The following is a 22,024-nucleotide window of genomic DNA, read 5'->3' as shown; positions in this document are numbered from 1 at the left end:
TGGAGAAACACAAGTTGTGTTTCTATTTTAAATGTGTTTATAAATCATCAAAAGTCCATTTGACTAATTTTAGTAGTTGTGATAGCAGAGGAACGTTTCATAATGGTAACAGGATCAATTCCTCAAGAAGACATAGTAATTCTAAATGTATACATATCTAACACAGAGTTTCACAATACACAAAGCAAAAACTGTTAGAACTGAAAGGCCAAACAGAACTCCACAATTAGAGCTGGAGATTTCATCAGTCCCTTCTCAATAAGTGATGGAAACAGCACAAAGACTCAGTAAGGATATACGTGATTTGAACAACATTTATTAACGTTTCTAGAACACTCCAGCCAACAACTGCACATTCTTTTTCTATGCAGCTGAAACATTCACTAGGCATATCATACCCTGAGCTATAAAACATCTTAATAAATTTAAAATAATTGAAATCATACCACAAGAGAATTGTGAAAAAAATACAAAGATACCTAGAAAAGCCCCCCCAAAATTTGGAAACTAAAAATAAACATCTAAATAATCCATGTAACTAAAAAAGTAAAAGGGAAAGTAAATATTTTGAACTAAATGAAAATGTAAACACAAGACATTAAAATTTGTGAGGTACAGCTAAAGCAACTAATTCTTCCATTGGAAAAAAAGAAAAATCTAAAATTAATAATCTAAATTTCCACTAAATAAAACTAGAGAAAGAAGTGCAACTCAAATAGAAAGAAGGAAATAATAAAGAGCAAAAATCAATGACATAGAAATGAACAAGCAATAGAAAAAAAAAAAATGAAACCAAAAACTGGTTTGTTGGTAAAAGAACAATAAAATTGATGAAATTCTATCCAGACAGATCAAGAAAATAAGACAAAACAGAAATTATCAACATCAGGAATGAAAGAGGAGACCTCATTACAGCTACTGGAGAGATTAAAAGAAAAAGTAATATTAGAAAACACTTTATGCTGCTGCTTTAGGACAAAATCAGTATTTTTTAGAAAAAACAGAAGCACATACAAGTTATATTTATCTGTAACTATTCCTTCTCAGTGTAGTCTCCATCATTTATAATAATTATAACTTTTAGCCAAAGTAATTCCATTTTACAGAGAAAACTGGAGGGAGGGGGTCGGTGAATAATGTGAACTGTCACACCCCAGTAGTTTATCAGACTACCAGAATTCATGAATTCATATAACATAACTTTCTACAGTTGCTAATATCCCCTATACAATTTCTCAATGTGGCAAAAATGAACATGTTCGTGAACGTGACCCAAAGATATCATCTTTCCATAGTATATAGAAATAAGAAGCAAAGGTAGAAGTTAAAATCAATCAATTAATTAATTAACTAACAATTAATACTTTAGTATTAAATCTTATTTACAAATGATGGTATCCAATGATTTTTCCATTAATTAACCCAATTTAATACTAATCTGTGGGGCACCTGGGTGGCTCAATGTCCAGCGCTTCATTTTGGCTCAGATCACGATCTGGGTGTGGTGCCTGCTTGGGATTCTCTCTCACCCTCACTCTCTGCCCCTTCCTCCTTCCCTGTCTCTCTCAAAATAAGTAAATTTAAGAAATACTAATCCAAGATTTTAAGTCACTTAGATCTTAGAAATCCATCTTCAGGTTGATACATTACAGAACATAATGACTAATAAAATAAAGTTCATCAGAATTAAGGATCAAGCTGGTCAAACAGAAATTTACACTTTTCATAAGCAAGCATTAAGTAGAAGTAATGCTAACTTATTTGATCAGTAAACCTGTATATGTTTAGAAAAATATACCCAAGTGTAAGAAAAAGGTACACTTGTATTACATATGTCACTGATAAATCACAGAAGACATAGCTGTTTTTATTAAACCAAATTATAAAACTAACCAGGTGTGCCACAATTATTTACCTAAACTATGTGAACTTGAATTCTTAAAATGTTTCTGAGCTGGTTTCCCTTTTAAAATATTTCTTAAATCTAGAATTTTTTATAATTTTTTTAATGTTTATTTATTTTTGAGAGAGACAGAGTGTGAGCAGGGAAGGGGCAGAGAGAGAGGGAGACACAGAATCCGAAGCAGTCTCCAGGCTCTGAGCCGTCAGCACAGAGCCCAACGCGGGGCTCAAACCCACAGATTGTGAGATCATGACCTGAGCTGAAGTTGGCCGCTTAAGCGACTGAGCCACCCAGACACGCCTTTAAATCCACCACTTTTTAAATCTTAGAAGTTATATTTTATTTTCTGAGAATTATAGAAATATTATACTTATATAAGCGCTTATCTCATAAGCCAATCAGAACAGGGCTCCTTTAATTTTGGAGATTTTATAATCTAATTTATTAATACCACCTAGATTTAGAAAAACATTATACATTCATACAATGAGAGGGAAAAACCTTTCTGAATTACAGACACACATCCACAAAGATACAGAGCTTATAGCTTTAGTTCCAAATTTTCAATTGTCAAGAGTAAACACGGAAGCACAAAAAATTTACTGGTTCAGATTATCAGAGACTCTTTTCCTTCCTGGTGGAACACACATTCTTAATTGGTTTGAGCCCAAACAGATGAACAGGAAGACAAAACTAACAAACTACTTTCTCTGTTTCTCTCACCCACAAGGACTAGATCTCTACAAATCTTTAATCCATGCACACAGCTCACCAGACAGTAATACTATATTCCCAATCACTCTACCAACAGTAGGCAATGACTTATTGCTGTAAGCAAAACAAAGACAAATCAAAAAATTAATAGAGAACAATATTAAAGTTTGAAAACACAGACACTCAGCAAAGTTCTAGTGGCATTTTGAGAATATATATATATATATATATATATATATATATCCCACAAGCTACGCTTACACGGTAAAAAGTATACCTGGTTTTGTTAGGTAAATCCATTGGGCATCTCAGTAGAAGACCTACAAACTGTTAAAAGATGATTTAAAAATTTTAAATACATCAAAATGACAGACAGCCATATCCTGCAAGACCTAATTTCATAGCAACATATGCTACAGACACCTTCCCAAAATGTACAGTGGTGGATGGTAGATTGTTAAATCCTGCCATTTAAAGGAATGTTCTACACTTGAGTTTTAATGACTGGAAATGTGTTACAAAGAGCTCATCTTTGGAACTAACTTGTGTGCAAGACCAGCCAATTGAATAACTTGGCCTGTTCAGACACGAGAATACTGAAAATGGCAGAATTCAAAGATGAACTCAGGAAGTGCCATTCAGATGATACTCTAGACCCATCCCACCACAGTGTGGTGAAGAGTTCCAGAAGCCCCCTTTTCACTCCTGGTGAAGAATTTAACTTGACAACAAAAAAGTGCCCATATTTGGCAGGTGTCCTGCCTGCATATGTTACAAGCCTGCAGTATCAAGAAGACCCAGATGGTGACACTGTTCAACATGAGGTCTTAGGTAACTGGTTCTTAAAATACCTGGAGCACAGAACTGCATCCAGAAATTACAGCTGGGAAAAAGGAAAAGGGAAAAAGGAAAAAGGAAAAAGGAAAAAGGTGAGGTTTAGGAAGGATTTTTTTTTTAAAAAAAGGTAAAAATCATGCCTTTCATACAGATAAAAAATGAATATGTACTAAAGACATTAGAGTATATTAATCAATGAAGGTAGATGTTGTAACCCTTTCAAAGGAGAAATTAAAAATCACAAATATGTATGAAGTAAATGGATATTGAAATGAATGTGCAAACGGTAGCAAAACTAACTTCTTCCATAGTGATAGAAGTCAATTGAACCTCTACTGGTCAGGACAGATATTTCAGATCTATAAAAAAGAATTACTTTGCACTGCTATCAGTTATCTACAATTTACAGAGTTTCCACAGGATTAGAAACAGATAACCCTGGAGGGTATTCTCACGAACCTAAACAATGAAGTTGTCCACCTGGGCACAAGTTTTTCCCATAAAAGAACACCACTCCCCTGAAACCAGAAGACAGGAAATAGAGATGCCTGTGTATTTAGGTAAATTTGCAATAAGGACAAGAAATTAAGGAAGCTCATCTCTGATAGTCTCTCTTGTTGTTTTATTTATTTTTTCCTTCAGTGAAGCAGAACATGAGGTTATCTGCTACAAATAAAAGGAACTGGCTGCTGTGAAAGGAATTCATGCATAAAAATACCTCACGTCAGCCTTACCACAGTGACTTTCTCATTTCATTTAAAGTAGCCTGTAAAACACAGATAAGTCATCTGGAAGATAGACCGGATCATCCTTTTGATGCGTCGGCACAGGCTAATCCTCTGGATACTGTTAAGAAGTTAGGTCTAGGAATCTATCACTAGGCAAGTTTGGGAAACAGTGCTCTAGCATAGTTTACCTTATCGGGTTCACTAGCAGAGCCCTGAAGAAATAAAACCTAGGAGTGGTGAGTTTTGAAAGATCCTTGGAGTTCCTTCCAGGTGAGACATTTAGGAGAAGTACTGAGAAATACTGGGCAGTCAGTGAGTGCAACATGAGGGAAGGGGGTAGAGCCATAAAAGGGAGGGAGTAGCAAAGGAAGGGGCCTGGTGGGGAGCTCACACAAGCTTCAGCTGATGCACAGTGTGTCTGCTGGAAAAGAAAGGAGACAAGAGGCAAGAAAGAAGGGTGCTGATAAGCCTGAAGCAGATCTGTGAAGGCTGAGATCTCATAGTAGAGAGAAAAGGAGAACAATTAAATCAGTACCTTCAGGGGAGGGCTCTGGCACTGGTATTTAAAAAGCTCTTTGTGGTTTATAACCTGCAGCCTAGGTTGATAACCCCTGTCCCCCAGCTGGAGTTCACCAAGTGAAGCTGATCATTGATGCCATGGTTCTAAGTGATTTCTCTGTTCCCTATTCAAGAGGATGTGAGAATTTGGGTTGAGTTTCTTCTTGATAATTAGAGTAAAATTCCTGAAGAGGAAATGACTTGTGGTTTTTTCCCTGTGATTTCAATTGTGTCATATCACTGAATGTTCTCTTTCTGTGAATAAAAAGAAAAAGAAAAGGTCGACTTTCCATTTATCAGTGTGTACTATCCTATTGTTGCAGTCAAACAAGAATTCAGAAGTGTGGCTGTAAAATGGCAGGCTGGAAGTCTTTTACTCTTTGCATTGTAACCTACTGCAAACAGTATGGCCTAGTAATACAACAAGTGGTACAGTGGAAACAGCAATGGGTTTGGCCTCACAAGACAGGACAGCCAGTGCCAATATTGCCCAGAGAAATCACTACACACTTACCTCAGCTTCAGTTTTCTTTTCTCAAAAATGAGATGCTACATCTCTTTGGATCTAAAATGCTACTGATTATAAGACACACCATAGTTTTACATACCACTTAAAAAAGGAAAGATAATCGTTTTATTCCACTGTTAATATACACACTTGGAATGATTATGACAACAGTTTTGGTAATAAATCCCAAATGTTCCAGAATACAAAAATAAAACTCATTTTTCTTATTAAAAAATTCAATGAGCTGAGAAAAATCTTCATTTTTAATTTTTTATAAGAAAAATGCTTTAAATCAATCTCTCCTAAAGTCAATTGGTTAACAACACCTATTGAAACTTTCTTCTTTTCTTAACAGTCAATTCTTAAGATACAAAAGATAACTAACTAAAAGGCCACCTGCCTTCTAACTTTTCTATAGAACTTCCAAAAGATGTGATGAGGAACACTATCTCCCCCTAAGAAAGTGATTGGAGATTTACACATGCCAAACCAGTGAAAAGAGCAAGAATTGTTTTTGTCAAAATGTAAATATGGGATCTTAAAGATTCTTTGGTTTAGCAGAAGCCAATAGTGTTAGTGTTGCAAATTTGTATTGTGATGACATGAGAGTGATTACAAATGTATACATGAACTGGATAAATGTGTTCAGTCAGTGAGGTATGCAATGTAGATGGGAGGAGTTATGGGGTAAGAAGAAACAAGAGGAACAGCACTGTAGGGGAACATAAGAGTTTGGGGGGAAAAGGGCAACTGTGTAAAAGAAACAAGAGACTAGAGTAAGGAAATCGAAAATGTTAAATTTGAATGTCTCTAGCACATTATCTACTGGATGAGGCTTTTCAATTAATGGATAGTCTGACAGAAAGCAATGTTCAGAAAATAAAAACACATCAGTCTGCGTTCAAACAGAGATGAGGCTGGGTAGAGCTATATCTCTTAATCCAACTGATTGTACACAAGAATCCTTGTAGCTGAAGGATTATCGGACTGTGAGGAACAGACACCTAGAGACCCAGCACTCAGGACCAACATTAAGTGGTTCCAGAAGAGTCTCTTAGGAAACAAAAACACAACTTGAGTTTAGCCCAAGAAAGGTAATTTGTTGGCGCGCTTAAATTATGGAAAGGGTAGAATGATCCAAAGACTCAAACATCAATACTCTTCCTTCATGTCTTCTTCCAGTCTCTCAATTTTCTTCCTTGGGGCATATAATTTGGACACCAGGGGCCTGGGGTTTATTTAGATCCTTACAGCTCATGAGCCAATGGTTAAAAACAAACCGACAAACAAACCACCAGACCATCTAACTGGACTTTCATCATGGTATTCTAAAATCATGAAGTAAAAGATTTCTGGGAAACCATCATGGAGGGTCAGGCTGAAGACCTCCCCTGAACCCACTGGTTCAGCCAGGCATTACATACCTTAAGCTGAGATGCAATACGAAGTAAACGCCAATGAAGACCACAAGATTAAAAAATGGAACCAGGATTTAGTTAGGCCTTTATATCTAAATTTTCAAGAAACATGGAGGAATGAAATATGAGTTAAACCACATCATCAATAAGAAACGAGCCAAATGCAAGAATTGTGACGGTCCCCAGGGTAAATATCCCGTTTCGCCAATAAGTAATGGCATGAAGAGAAATGGGGAGTCCTTGGGATAATAAAGACCTAGAAGCATAGCAACCAAATACAATGGGGGACGGGGCCTCCTTTGGGTATATAGGGCAAACCAACTATAAAATGCATCATCGAAAAAGTCAAAGACATTTGAACCTAGCGTGGATATTAGGTAGTATTAAGGAATTACCTTAACTTTCCAGGTGCTTCCTTTTTTTTTTTTTTTTTTTTTTTTTTTTTGAGTATTCTTCAGGGAAGTTTAAATGGGAAATGTGCTCTAAAAGTGTGACGCCGGCACAGCCCTGCCAGCCCACCCAACGCACCACAGCAGCCTCACGGCCGGCTCGCCCGCCGCTCGCCCGACCCTCGAGGCGCCGAACGCACAGGGGCTTTCTTAGTGCTCGCCCCTCCCGACATGCTCCGCGGGGCCAGAGCGACCGCCACAGGACCCACGGTCCAGGGCCTGGGTCCCACGAACGGCCCCCTTACCCAGGGTGCTCCGGGCGCGGCTCTCATTTGCATGCCCCACCCGGCAGGTAAACTCGACAGGTCAGTCGCGGCCTAGCCAGCATAGCACCAAACGTGAGAGCCTCACGAGTGGCTCCTGTCATCACATTTCCTCCAAACGTCCCGAGTTCGCCGGGAAGACGCGCACATCAGTCACCCTAACTAAGAGAGGTAGGAGGCTGCCGTGCCTTATATAACTGGTGGACGGAGGTCATAGCGTGCTCGCTTCGGCAGCACATATACTAAAATTGGAACGATACAGAGAAGATTAGCATGGCCCCTGCGCAAGGATGACACGCAAATTCGTGAAGCGTTCCATATTTTGCGCAGTTCCCCGGCGAACTATCGATATCCTTTTGAGGACCGGCACAAAAATGCGGGATGGGAGGGTAGCTTTGGAGGCCCGCTCGGAGTTTAAGGATTGCAGCTAGCAGCTACCAGCCCAGCACACCTTCGAGGTTCTGCCGTTCCACCGAACCCTGTGTGGTTGGAGGTGAGGCCACCTTGATGGCCCTCTGACATCATTCTGTGGGCGCCCACCACTTTACTATTATTGGATTACCTAGGTAATCCTGGTACTTGCATCCTAACGCTTGTTCTCGTTGGTTAAAGTCTGCTTTTGGTTTGGGTAATTAACTCTCCTCTTAATCAAAGTTCCCATCACAGAATCCGTCTGATTTAGACAAACCGGCGTTTCTGAATACTCCTTAGATGCCATTGATTTTTTAACAGGTATACAAAGCTGTCTCAGACAGATGTGTGAAAGCAGATCCCAGTGGTCTTGCTGCTTCTAGCCAGTTCTCTTGGTCCTGGAGATCTAGGTTCCACAGGCCGCAGCCAACATTGATCTAATCCAGTGTAACCACCCCTTGTAAAACAGTTAACAGTCCCTGCCTTAGTGCACCTCCTCGTGACAGGGGGTGTATGGACTCAGTTATAAAATGACTGAAGAATGTCACAACGTAGGCGCAAGAAATGTGCGCTGATGTTGCTTACTTCCTTTAGTAAGGATTCATTGATTTAGCAGCTTAATAATTTAGGAATGATTTGGTAAGGATTCATGGACCAATTTATGTGCTAGTGTTCTACTCCACCGGAGCCAATACTCTTGGGCCTTCTGGAATTTGTGTTGTTGAAGGAGACAAGACCATACATAAGCCAATTTCAGAATTTTTAGTTGTATAAAGAAATTCACATCTTGTTTCCGTGATATGTAGAAACGACATATTTGCACATAGATTTCCAGCTGTAACCCAGCTTCGTTTACAAGTCATAGACTGCTTTAAAGGAGTGTTTTTCTAGTGAAATGTCACAATTTTATCATTCAGTGCCGTACATTGTGTTCTGACATGACACCGTTTCCTCAGAGGTAATCGTCAGAGTAGAAGCTCGCCAGGGAGCTGCGCAAAATATGGAACGCTTCACGAATTTGCGTGTCATCCTTGCGCAGGGGCCATGCTAATCTTCTCTGTATCGTTCCAATTTTAGTATATGTGCTGCCGAAGCGAGCACGCTATGACCTCCGTCCACCAGTTATATAAGGCACGGCAGCCTCCTACCTCTCTTAGTTAGGGTGACTGATGTGCGCGTCTTCCCGGCGAACTCGGGACGTTTGGAGGAAATGTGATGACAGGAGCCACTCGTGAGGCTCTCACGTTTGGTGCTATGCTGGCTAGGCCGCGACTGACCTGTCGAGTTTACCTGCCGGGTGGGGCATGCAAATGAGAGCCGCGCCCGGAGCACCCTGGGTAAGGGGGCCGTTCGTGGGACCCAGGCCCTGGACCGTGGGTCCTGTGGCGGTCGCTCTGGCCCCGCGGAGCATGTCGGGAGGGGCGAGCACTAAGAAAGCCCCTGTGCGTTCGGCGCCTCGAGGGCCGGGCGAGCGGGTCGTGAGGCCGCCGTGGTGCGTTGGGTGGGCCGGGCTGGCGCGACTGAGGTTACCCTGAGAGACTGCGAATTGGTTGACTTGCTGGGCTACCTTGGTGCAGGGTGGAGCACGGGTCCTCCCAGCAAAGTACGTAACTTGTCACCGGTATTTCACCCGTGACACAGGGACCTTGTGCCAGTTTCCAGAAGGGTTTGTTGAAATGAGCCCAGCGTCCAGCCCTCGGGGAGATTACCGCCAACGATTTGACCACTCACTTCGGAACACGGAGCACCACACTCTGCTTGTCCTGGGGCTTGTGAGAACCAGCACGTGTCTTGGCCCCCAGTCCATTCTGCGCAGGCGCCAGTGGGAACCGGGAAGGTGGTGCGGAGGAGCCCGGATGGGTGGCCACGCCCTTCACAGGTGCCTTCCTCCTAGGTCATTTGCCGCCAGCAACCCGATGGAACGCTGAAGAATGCGGTTAAGCGCACCTGTTTGACCTCAGAGGCGGATTCAAGGAATCACACTATTAGAATTGAACTGGAGAATCATTCTTGTACTTCCTTATACTTCACCGCACCTTAGCCTTAGCCCTAGCCCTGTTACGACAAACAATCGCAGCAGAGCTTTTTGCAGGGAATACTGGAATGTTAGTGTTAACTATTTTGATTTGAACTACTGCAAAAAACATACTGCAAAAACCATACTGCTCAAGTCACGGCCTTGTGAAATGAGGGCCAAAGGTCTTGAAATGAGGGCCTCAAATGGTTACAGTACTCCATATATTGAAGTAAAATGAAGGGCAGAGGTTTGCCTGCATTGTGTTAAAATGGCATCCTTAATAAGGAATATGGCATATTTATATATAATAAGTGGAGTTTTGCTTCTTTTTTAAATGTGTTTATTTTATTTTATTATTTATTTTTGAAAGAGAGCGCGCGCGAGTGGGGGAGGGGCAGAGAAAGAGAGGGAGACAGAATCTGAAGCAGGTTCCAGGCTCTGAGCTGTCAGCACAGAGCCAGAGGTGGGGCTAGAACTCACAAACCGTGAGATCATGACCTGAACTGAAGTTGGACGCTCAACCGATTGAGCCTCCCAGGTGCCCCGTTGTTTCTTTTTTCTTGCCTATCGTTGTCCTACCCTTCCTCTGAAAATATGACATAATATTTTGAAGTAAAGACTTGAGAAAGATCAGTAATTTTGAGAAGTTTTTTAATTCGTACCCAATTTTATGATGTACAAAAAGAAAGTAGTGTGAAACCGTATGAAAGTTTCTGGTATTGCTGAGACAAAAAATAGAGAAAAAACAGAAAGCCTACAGAGATTATTGGTAAACCTATTTTTCCCTTTGTCCATTATGATTCTTTTCTTTAACAGCTTTTGAAAAGTAATAAAAACACTATGTTCTTCTCCCCCTCAAAAAAAAATAGGCAAAAACGACATGCCTATTGAGTTAAATTGCCCAATTACAAATAAAATATGCTTTGATATATTTTTTCTAATGGCTTGTCTTTCCAATAAGCCATTTCTGATTTCAAAGCTATTAAAAAAATAGTAGATTGATGTTCAATTATATGATTTGAAGAAATATATCAAAACCCTTTCATGTTCTCGCTCTCTTTAGAAACCTTACAGCCAATTTAAGAGATACATGGTTAGAGGAGTCTATATTTGGAAGGATGGTTCCAGAGTCATGAACTTGAGGTCTATACTGGTTGTAAGCTCTTCAGTCAGGCTACACTCCTGGATGACCACGTTTAAACCCTTTATATTCTAAAAAAAGAAAAAAATATTTACTTTTACAGAACGAAAAAGTTGAAGCTTTACAAGACATCAAATCTTTTGGGAGAAAAAAATCTTTATAATGGTTTTAAATTATCAGATGTCATGGCACCCCTGCACAATGTGCTGTCGAGCTACAGCAGAATTTCTCACAGGTGATTTATGTTTGACCCCTTTTAAAGCAAAAAATTCTAGACCGCTAGCATTGCTGAAATTACTTCTATTTTTTTTTTGTCATTTAAATATGTATAAACATAAAACAGGGTAGAAACCACTTATTCATATAGCTGTTATAAACTCTAAAACCAAAGCAGATTTACATATTAAATACAAAACTACAATTCAATACAAGTCAAATTAACAACATTAATTTATTGCAATAGATGATTTTTGGCTGAAACAAAATCACCACTGTTGGGTTTGATAGTGGAAAGATGTAGCCTCAGGTTCAGTTCTCTACTTAGTCTGTTTCTGTGCAGTTGCAGAGAATACCAAGAACATACATACGTTCTAAAAACACTAAACCTTTGTTTACTACCAAGTTATATAGATACTGGAACAGACATTTTGTTCTTATTTTAACATCTATGAAATCAGGACACAATAGACAGTACATGGGCACTCAGAGTCTATGAAATAGCATAGTTCAAGAAAATCAGACCTCATACTTAACACTCTGTTAGTGAGATATCCTTAAATGCCAATATATTACTTGATAACTCTGTTATTTATTCCAACTTGGAGTTAGCATAATAATATAATTGAAATCACCACTAAATATATCATCAAATTTTGCTGAAATTTGAAACAAGAAAATAATATCTGAAGTTATTTTTAAATTCTTAGAAATATTTTTTAAATATTTTGTTTGTTTTGCTTGTTTCAGCCCTGAGCTCATAGTCAGACTGTTGAAGATAAAGACAGAACTAGGCTTCTCATAGTGTTTTATTTTATATATGCCTGGGACTCTGGCAAATATTTCAACAATTGCTGGCAAGATAGTAAAGAATTAACAGAGAATTTGTATAATCAGAAATGCCCTCTCACTCCCAAAACAAGGCAGACAGTTTCCTAAAGCAAAACAAGCCTAATGCAGGCATCACAGGCCTTGTGGTTTTTCAAACAGGCTCCATGTTTGCTATGAATGAGGCTTGAGAACGAAGAGTTTCACAGAGGCAATTAGTATCTCATTTACACCATTTCAAAATTGATCATAAATCAGATTTTATTATTATTGCTTCCACTGTTTTCAATTTAGAATATTCAAATTACCATTAAATCTTTATTTGTATAGAATGTCCTGAAAGCATTTGGCTTTCGCTTGGTACAAATACATCATTTATATTATTTAGTCTGCCTCTGTTCATTTCCCATTAGCCTCTACAAAATAGTGCATTACTCAGTGGCATGTCATTTTCGTGATGTGAAATCAAAGTATTGATTTGTTAAAAACATAAGAAACTAAAATCTTGGTCATTTAAAATGCTATTTATATGAATATTATCACTAGGAACTAGAAACATTGCCTTCAATGTTCAATGGCCGTTGCTGTCATTTAACTAGTAGAACACAACAACCAAACAGCAGCCAGTTATCTACACTGTCACATTGATGGCCCCTCAGCTCAGTATGATGAAATGGCAAATGGAAATGCAAATTCACATTGGGATCTCATGGCAATGCTTTAGTTATAAGCTGAATATAACTTATTCCAATGTGTCATACTCTGCTTATTTCAATATTTTGAGACAAGCATCTCAAAAAAAAAATTCCTGTAGAAAATCCTTTGATCCCTAAGAATCTGTCTGAAGAATCCAAGAGGTTCTAAATACCAATTTGGGAAACACTATAGGCTGATATAGAAAAGTATAATTTCTGGAGTTTGTGTAGTTTTATATGTGTTCTTTCCTTGAAAGAGTAAGTCAAGAATTTGAAGTTTCTATATTCTCAAATCAGTCAACATGACACATCATGTCAATAAGAGAAAGGATAAAAGCTATATGATCATTTTAATAGATTCAGGATAAGCATTTGACAAAGTACAACATCGATTCATTATAAAAACACTCAACAAAGTCGGTATAGAAGAAACATACCCCAACATAACAAAGGCTTTAGGTGAAAAACCCATACCTGTTGTGAACAAAACAGTATAAGAATATGCAATGGGAAAAAGACAGTCTCATACCCCTCAGAATGGCTTAAATAAAAAACACAAGAAACAAGTGTTGGTGATGATATGGAGAAAAAGGAACCCTTGTGCTCTGTTGATAGGCATGCAAATTGGTCCAGCCACTCTAGAAAACAGTATGGAGGTTCCTCAAAAATTTAAAAATAGAACTACCCAATGATCCTGCAATCACAGGGGCGCCTGGGTGGTGCAGTCAGTTAAGGGTCCGACTTCAGCCAGGTCACGATCTCGCGGTCCGTGAGTTCGAGCCCTGCATCAGGCTCTGGGCTGATGGCTCAGAGCCTGGAGCCTGTTTCCGATTCTGTGTCTCCCTCTCTCTCTCTGCCTCTCCCCCGTTCATGCTCTGTCTCTCTCTGTCCCAAAAATAAAATAAACGTTGATCCTGCAATCGCAGTACTGGGTATTTACCCAAAAACAAACAAACAAAACAAAACATTAATTCAAATGATACATGCACTCCTATGTTTATTGTAGCATAATTTACAATAAATAGCCAGATTATGGAATCAGCCCAAGTGTCCATCAATACATGAATGTATAAAGATGTGAGAGATATATAAATACACACACACATGCACACACACACTGGAATATTATTCGGTCATAAAAAAGAATGAAATCTTGCCATTTGCAACAACATGAGTAGAGCTAGAGACTATAATGCTAGGTGAAATGAGTCAATCAGAGAAAAATAAACACCATATGATTTCACTCATATGTGGAATTTAAGAAACAAAACAAACAAGCAAAGAAAAAAAGAGAGACAAACTAAAAAGCATACCCTTAGCAATAAAGAACAAACTGGTGGTTGTCAGAGGAGAGGTGGGTGGAGGAATGGATGAAATAGGTGAAGGGGATTAAGAGTACACTTATCTCAATGAGCACTGGGTAATATATGGAATTGCTGAATACACTTGAAATTAATATAACACTGTATATTAACTAAAATGAAGTTAAAATAAAATTAAAAAAAAGAATTAGAAACAGAAAAGGTAGGAGAGGGGTATATTTATTGAGCACCAACTACTTGACAGGCACTTTACAGACAAGATTGCATTTAATATTTGCAATTATTCTGAGAGGTAGGAATTATCCCATTCTATAATGAGGAAAACAAAGCTCAAAGGAATTGTGTACCCTGCCTAAATTCATATGGGTAATAAAAATGGGTTGGGGAGAGACAGCATTCAAACTCAGGATCCTCAGAATCCACATCCATGCTGCTTCTATTATTTTGTAATATGATTTAACATTAGAGGTATTTTTATATAGCTTTAACCAAGAAAATCTTTATGAACTGTGTTGAAATTCTTGGGCAATCCATACACAGAACATGAGAAAATGAAAAACTTCAGATAGTTCTAGATATACTGTTTCCAGATTATGAAAGAAAAACAGTCAATCTCAAACCAGATCACTTCTATCTTCCAAAATGCTTCTGGGGTACCTCTGTTAGACTACTGAAACTTACTAATGAAATAAAAAGTAATACAATTGTTATAGTCAGAAAACAAAAACAGAAGAAAAAACCCATGACTTTAAAAAAATAATACAATGACCTGAGACAGGATTTCTGTGCCCATGTTGCCCTCCATTAAAACAAATGATTCATAACAATTTAGTGTTTGTGTCTTTAATAAAAAAAATTGATAAGTTAAAATGTAGTTCTTGAAAAATAATTGGACAAAATAAATACTAATTCACTATTTGAATGCATGTTTTATCAACTAAAATCAGTCAAATAGTTTTCATTAAAGAATCCCAGTTGATTTTACACAGAGTTCTAGCATTTCTTTTTTTTTTTTTTTAAATTTTTTTTTCTCAACGTTTATTTATTTTCGGGACAGAGAGAGACAGAGCATGAACGGGGGAGGGGCAGAGAGAGAGGGAGACACAGAATCGGAAACAGGCTCCAGGCTCTGAGCCATCAGCCCAGAGCCTGACGCGGGGCTCGAACTCACGGGCCGCGAGATCGTGACCTGGCTGAAGTCGGACGCTTAACTGACTGCGCCACCGAGGTGCCCCTGTTCTAGCATTTCTAAGAGCTCTTAAAAACGTAGGTCAAACTCAATTATTGTTTTTAAGCATGCAAAAAAATTAATTAGAGATGAAGTTTCTAAAAGGAAACAGGAAAACATTTTTGCAACTGTGGGATTAAAGATTTCTGAGATAGGACATATAAAGCAGCAACTATTAAAAAATTGATAAATGGACTTCATCAAAATGAAAACCTACTTATCAAAAGACACCTGTGGTTTTTTTTTTTTTTTAATGTTTGTTTGCTTTTGAGAGAGAAAGCTCATGCACAAGTTGGGGAGGGGCTGAGAGGGAGGGAGAGAGAGAATCCCAAGCAGGCTCTGTGCTGTCAGTGCACAGCCTCATGGAGGGCTCTGTCTCGCCAACCTTGAGATCACGACCTGAGCCAGAATCAAAAGTCAGATGCTTACCCCGACTGAGCCATCCAGGTGCTCCCACCTCTTTTTTTTTTTCAATAGGCAATCCAGAGACAAGGAGAAAATAATCAGGAAAATTTCACAATCAAATATCAGGAAAAGGATGTACATCTACAATAAATCAGGAACTCTTCACCTTGACAATAAAGTGAACAAAATCCCAAATAAAATATGGATACAAGACTTGAACAGGCACTTCACACCCAAAAAAAAAGATATGTAAATGGCTAATAAGGAAATAGAAAGATGCTCAACATCATCAATTATCAGAGAATTGATAGTTAACACACAATTATTACTATTTCAAAACTATTAGAGTGGCTAAAATTTAGAAGATTGGCAATATCAAACATTGTGTTTGATATTGATAATTATGTGGAGCAACTAGAGCTCTTACATTGTTGGTGGGAGTGTAAACTTGTATAACTTTCATATAACCGTTTGGCAGCTTCTTATAACGATAAACATACACTTACACTGTGACCCATCAATTCCACTCCTATGCATTTGTCGAGGAGAAAATAAGACATGTGTCTGCGGAGATTCATATGAGAAAGTTTACAACTGCCTTATTTATAATAGTTCCAAGTTGGAAACAATCCAAATGTCCATCAACAGGAAAATGGATAAGTTGTGGTATATTAATACAATGAATACTACTCAGCAATAAAAAAGGAGCACAGTACTAAAAAGCACAACAACCTGGATGCACTTCACAGGCATATTGCACAAAATAAGCCAAACATGAAAAGGTACATACTGAATGATTCCTTTCATATGAAGTTCAAGAACAAGCGGTAGTGATAGAAATAAGAACAGAAGTTGCTGAGGAGAGAGGGGGAAATGGGGAACTCTCTAAAAGATGGTTCAGAAGGACTTTCTGGAATGATGTAAAGATCTATTATCTTGATCCGTGTGTGGGTTATATAGGTATATGCATTTGCCAAAATATCAAATATACACTTGAGAAGCATATCACCATTACAAATTATACTGCAACAAGACAGTGGGCTTCAGTGAAAAAGAAAAAAGCATTAGTAACAAAAGACCCGTTGTTGAGATCTAATGCTGAAGGGCTTGCTGTTTCTAACAAGTGCAGCATCGTTCCTGGAACTTTATACCCTAGCTATACTCCTTTACTAAACATGTTAATTCCATCTAATAACAAGGCACTTAATAAAGCTGGTAGCTTTTGCCACTGTGGAGGCTTCATCAAGTTGATTCGAGAAATTCATAAATATACTTCTGAAGTAGTACATTGAATGTTTTCAACTTATATTAATTCCTTCACTTAATAAACATTTATCGAGCACTAATTATGTTCCAGGCAATGTTGTAGGCTGCGGGGATACAGCAGTGACCAAAACACTACACACCTTGCTTCATGGAGTTTCACTTGAGTGTGGAAGAGACAAAGTATACAAATACATAAATGAGGTGATTTCAGGTGGTGATAAACGCAATGAAGAAAATAAAATATTTGACCAAATTTTATTCATTTCTGACAAAACATGTGTATTACGTATTTACATGTCAATTACATATCATGTTTAGCTTCATTATGATTTCAAAAACCAATTCTTGAATGCTTTTGTGCCCACTATATGATGAGAACACATTTTTAAAACATGAAGCCCTATTTCATCCACCCACATTTATGTATATTTTAATTTCTTACACACTCTTTTAAAAAGGACAGATTGGGGCACCTGGGTGGCTCAGTTGGTTAAGCATCCACCTCTTGATTTTTGTTCAGGTCGTGATCTCATGGTTCATGAATTTGAGCTTGTATCAGGCTCTGCGCTGACAGTGCAGAGCCTGCTTGGGATTCTCCTTCTATCCCTCATTCTGCTCTTTCCCAGCTCATGCTCTCATTCTCTCTCTCTCTCTCTCTCTCTCTTTCTCTCAAAATAAATAAATAAACTTTTTTAAAAAGGACAGACTGACAATTCACCAGATCATTACACACAAATAATAGAGCATATGCACTGTGCATTTAAGTAAAGTATACCACACTGTTAAGATCCACCATCATAATTTCACTGGGAACTCACTTTCTCCTCAAGGCTTGATTCTTTAAGGAATTATAGTAATAAGTGACTGGGAATTTTGTAAACCTACAGGCTTGAAGTGACCTGTGAAAGTCAGACCACTTACCAATGGCTTGTTCATCATATCAAGCACAGTATAGAGAGTAAATGTTTCAGACTCTTAAGTCTATTAGCATCTCGTCCCTTGGAAGTGTGGCACTCAGGCAGTTGTGCCACATGATTTCACCAGGTGTAAGCATGGTGCCATACAATGGTATTGTTACTGTTAATCTTTTAAAGGTTATTTTGGTTCTCATAAGTGGAGGAACAGAAAGAGATGCTAACTATTACTGTTTTAGCTTTGTTTGACATCGATGAAACACTAGAATTGGAGTAGTCTCACCTATGGCAGATCAACTTCTGTCATAGAAAACAGCTCTCGCAAAGCCAGGTAGACCTGTGTGCAAGCCAAAATGTGGGTGAGACTATTTCCTTTATTTTAGTTTCTACAGTGGTTTATACCATTTTGAGAAGTGGTGTTATCTTTCATTAGCAAACCCTATCAACACTTTAGGGAAAACAATAGGTGAAACCATGGTTAGTTGTCATCTGCTTAGAAACAGAAACGGTGCCAGAAGGCAGCATGCTCTCTCTGTCCAGTAGCTTGCTGGCAGAACTGAAATTAAAACAGAGAGCGCCAAAGTGTTCATTTTTGGCTAATCTTCTAGCATCCCCTCCGTACCCCACAATTCATACGGAAGAAAAACCCTGATTGTCAGCTGAGTCTACCTACACTTGATGAAAATCTATGTTCATTCACCTTGCAAGATAACAATGATAACAGTGACAGCAGCTCTTGAGCAACTATGGAGCAAGTATTCAACTAAAGAATAAGACGACCAGGGCTGCATCATCACCTGAACCAAGAAAAATAATTAAGAATCAAAATAATCATTTATACAAATAGTAATATTAAGAAGAGTGAAAATGGACCCCTACAATTTATACGATAGAGTTGAGTATTATTTTTTCCTAATTTATGAAAATACATGCACGGTATTGGCACCCACAGGAACAATAAAACTCAATTAATTTTATCGTTTAAAAGCAGGTTTTGAGGAAGATTGGCAGAGACAGGAGAAAGCCTGTTGATTAAATCTTGCTCTACGCCTTCCAGCTGAAGTGCTTTATACTTTACACTAAGAAAATATCCAAATCACCTTTGGATGGTGTATATAATGTTATCTGACATCATCCTAAAATGTCTGATCCTCCTGGTTCCTTTTTTATCATTTGAGACACATGGTCAGTAAGGACCTCTTTTCTCTAGGTCACATGGCTCTTAACCTGTGAGGCTGTGAGGAATATGCTTCCAGGCAGGTCTATCTGGATTTGCATTTCAGCTATGCCACTTACTAGTGTGATCCTGGGTTAGTTCTTTGAACTTATCCAGTTCCTTGAACTGGGCATAATACCAACCTCTTAATGTTATTTTAAGATTAAAAAATGATATATGGGGGCACCTGGGTGGCTCAGTCGGTTAAGCATCCGACTCTTGATTTTGGCTCAGGTCATGATCTCATCATGGTTTGTGAGTTTGAGCCCCACGTTGGGCTCAGCACTGAAAGCGTGGAGCCTGTTTGGGATTCTCTGTCTCCCTCTCTCTCTGCCTCTCTCTCTCTCTCTCCGCCTCTCTCTCAAAAATAAATAAATAAACATTAAAAAAATATATATATATATATATGCCTGGCTAACGAAAGGTACATGATTACTGGTTCATTTGTCTTCTGCTTCTTTCCCTAGACCTTATAACACATGGTTCATATAATCAGTTATCTGTGTATCTCTTATAGTTTACCCCTCCTCAGACTATAACCTCCTTATTAGGGAGGATGGCAGATCATTCATCTTTGTGTCCTTTAGAGCCCACCATACAATGCCTTAAACAGAGTAGGCACTTGAAACTATATATTCAATTTTACTTCTTGTAACTCATATATACTCAGCAATTTAATGAAATAAAACCATACTAAAAATGCCCAGTGATGTTTCTTTTCTTGAATAGGCAGGCCTTTTATTTTTAGACATGTCCTTCTGTAGCATTCACTTAGACTGATGGCCTTTTCCTTTAGGTGGACAGAGTCTTTGTAGGTTAGATGGGCTATCTGTTTTCACGATTCAGCTGAGGCTTTGCTTTTGTCTTGAATTAGTTTGTGACATATATGGTTAGATGAACTTCCCGGTGAAACAAGAGGAGCCCAAGGAATAAATCTGCCAAACTATTCCAGTTTTTGTCAACTGAACATCCACTAGTTGCAATTTACAGCACAGTTGACCATATACATATATACTACATACAATATATAATATGTATTACATTTTTAATAACACTAACAAGAATTTTAGTGAGCACTAAATGTGTTCAAAATGCTTTGATCCAAGGAAATTTATTTTTTCAAGTTCTCCACAAAGTACATGCCAAGTATATAAAATTTTTTAAAAGGCAAATCCAATTAGTCAGATGAAGCCATGCCTCGTACATTTTACCTTGGAAAAAGTGTACGTAAATTAATAGTCTTGAATATTTATGAATTAAGGGCAACTTTCCTTTATCTTTCTCTTTGGCCCTTCGACTTTAGAGAACATCAGTTTTCTCATCTCAAGTGGCTGTTTTGAGGCTTAAATGAGGTAAGCATACACAATGCGCAGTGTAGTGCCTGCTGTACAGCATGGGCTGAAGTGAGGACAGTTGGGTAGCTCGTATTGACATTCAAGGCACAGCATAACCCTGGGCTTCCCTTTCAGGAAGATGGGACAATCCAGCAAGGAATTTCCCAGTCCCCTTTTCTCTGAATCCACAGGCATTCCAAAGATCTTTGACTCAAATACTGTTTTCACAGTAAATTTCATCAAAAACATTAATTTGAGGGATGGCTCAGTTAGTAAAGCATCCTACTCTTGGTTTTGGCTCATGTCATGATCTCCTGGTTTTGTGAGTTCAAGCCCCGCATAGGGCTCTGTGATGACAGTGCAGAGTCTGCTTGGGATTCTTTCTCTCCCTTTCTCTCTTCCCCTCTCCCACTCGTGTTGTCTCTGTCTCTCTCAAAATAAATAAATAAACTTAAAAAATATTACCTTGAGGGGCGCCTGGGTGGCGCAGTCGGTTAAGCGTCCGACTTCAGCCAGGTCACGATCTCTCGGTCCGTGAGTTCGAGCCCCGCGTCGGGCTCTGGGCTGATGGCTCAGAGCCTGGAGCCTGTTTCCGATTCTGTGTCTCCCTCTCTCTCTGCCCCTCCCCCGCTCATGCTCTGTCTCTCTCTGTCCGACAAATAAATAAACGTTGAAAAAAAAAAATTTTTTTTTAAATAAAAAAATATATATTACCTTGAAAAAAAAAAGCAAGGAAGTGACTACCATATTTGGAGAGGAGAGAGCCCTGGGTGGTTTTCTGGGAGCTGGCAGTGTTCTGGATCAAAGTAGTGGCTACCTGGTGTGACTTTAGGATAATTAAGCTATACATCAAGGTTTTATGCACTTTTCTACATGTGTGTCATATTTCAATGGAAAAAAGGTTTAAAATGTGTATGTGTATGTGTCTCAAGAAAACAGAAAATAATACCTGCTTGGATTTTTAGAGTGTTGTTTGTTTTTTTTTTTTCAGATTGCTAACAGGTGACACACTGTGAATCCAAAGGACTCCTTCCATTTGATCCAAACATATTTAAAAGTTTGTCTGAAACTGGTGCAGCTGCTCTGGAAAACAGTGTGGAGCTTCCTCAAAAAATTAAAAATAGATCTACCCTATGACCCAGCAATAGCACTGCTAGGAATTTACCCAAGGGATAGAAGGGGTGCTGATGCACAGGGACACTTGTACCCTAATGTTGATAGCAGCACTTTCAACAATAGCCAAATTATGGAAAGAGCCTAAATTTCCATCTTTCCATCTTTCCATAAAGAAGATGTGGTTTATATATACAATGGAATACTACTTGGCAATGGGAAAGAATGAAATCCAGCCATTCGTAGCAACGTGGATGGAACTGCAGGGTATTACGCTAAGTGAAGTAAGTCAGGCAGAGAAAGACAGATTCCATATGTCTTCACTCATATGTGGATCCTGAGAAACTTAACAGAAGCCCATGGGGGAGGGGAAGGGGGGGAAAAAGGGTTACAGAGAGGGAAGGAGGCAAACCATAAGAGACTCTTAAATAGTGAGAACAAACTGAGGGTTGATGAGGGGTGGGGGAGAGGGGAAAGTGGGTGATGGGCATTGAGGAGGGCACCTGTTGGGATGAGCACTGGGTGTTGCATGGAAACCAA

The 22,024-nt window shown here is 38.8% G+C and overlaps 2 non-coding genes across 2 annotated transcripts; one reads left to right on the top strand and one right to left on the bottom strand.

The window, feature by feature from the left end:
• The first annotated feature begins 7,596 nt into the window (after positions 1-7,596).
• Positions 7,597-7,703, top strand: LOC125169133 (U6 spliceosomal RNA). Its single transcript, XR_007153466.1, has one exon. It is a non-coding gene; the product is annotated as a U6 spliceosomal RNA (small nuclear RNA).
• A 1,080-nt stretch (positions 7,704-8,783) lies between these two features.
• LOC125169132 (U6 spliceosomal RNA) lies at positions 8,784-8,890 on the bottom strand. Its single transcript, XR_007153465.1, has one exon. It is a non-coding gene; the product is annotated as a U6 spliceosomal RNA (small nuclear RNA).
• Positions 8,891-22,024: the final 13,134 nt, after the last annotated feature.

Source organism: Prionailurus viverrinus, chromosome B3, assembly GCF_022837055.1.
Source record: "Prionailurus viverrinus isolate Anna chromosome B3, UM_Priviv_1.0, whole genome shotgun sequence".
Taxonomy (NCBI): Eukaryota; Metazoa; Chordata; class Mammalia; order Carnivora; family Felidae; genus Prionailurus; species Prionailurus viverrinus.
The sequence above is the reverse complement of the archived record's forward strand: the minus strand, read 5'-3'. Positions and strand labels throughout refer to the sequence as shown.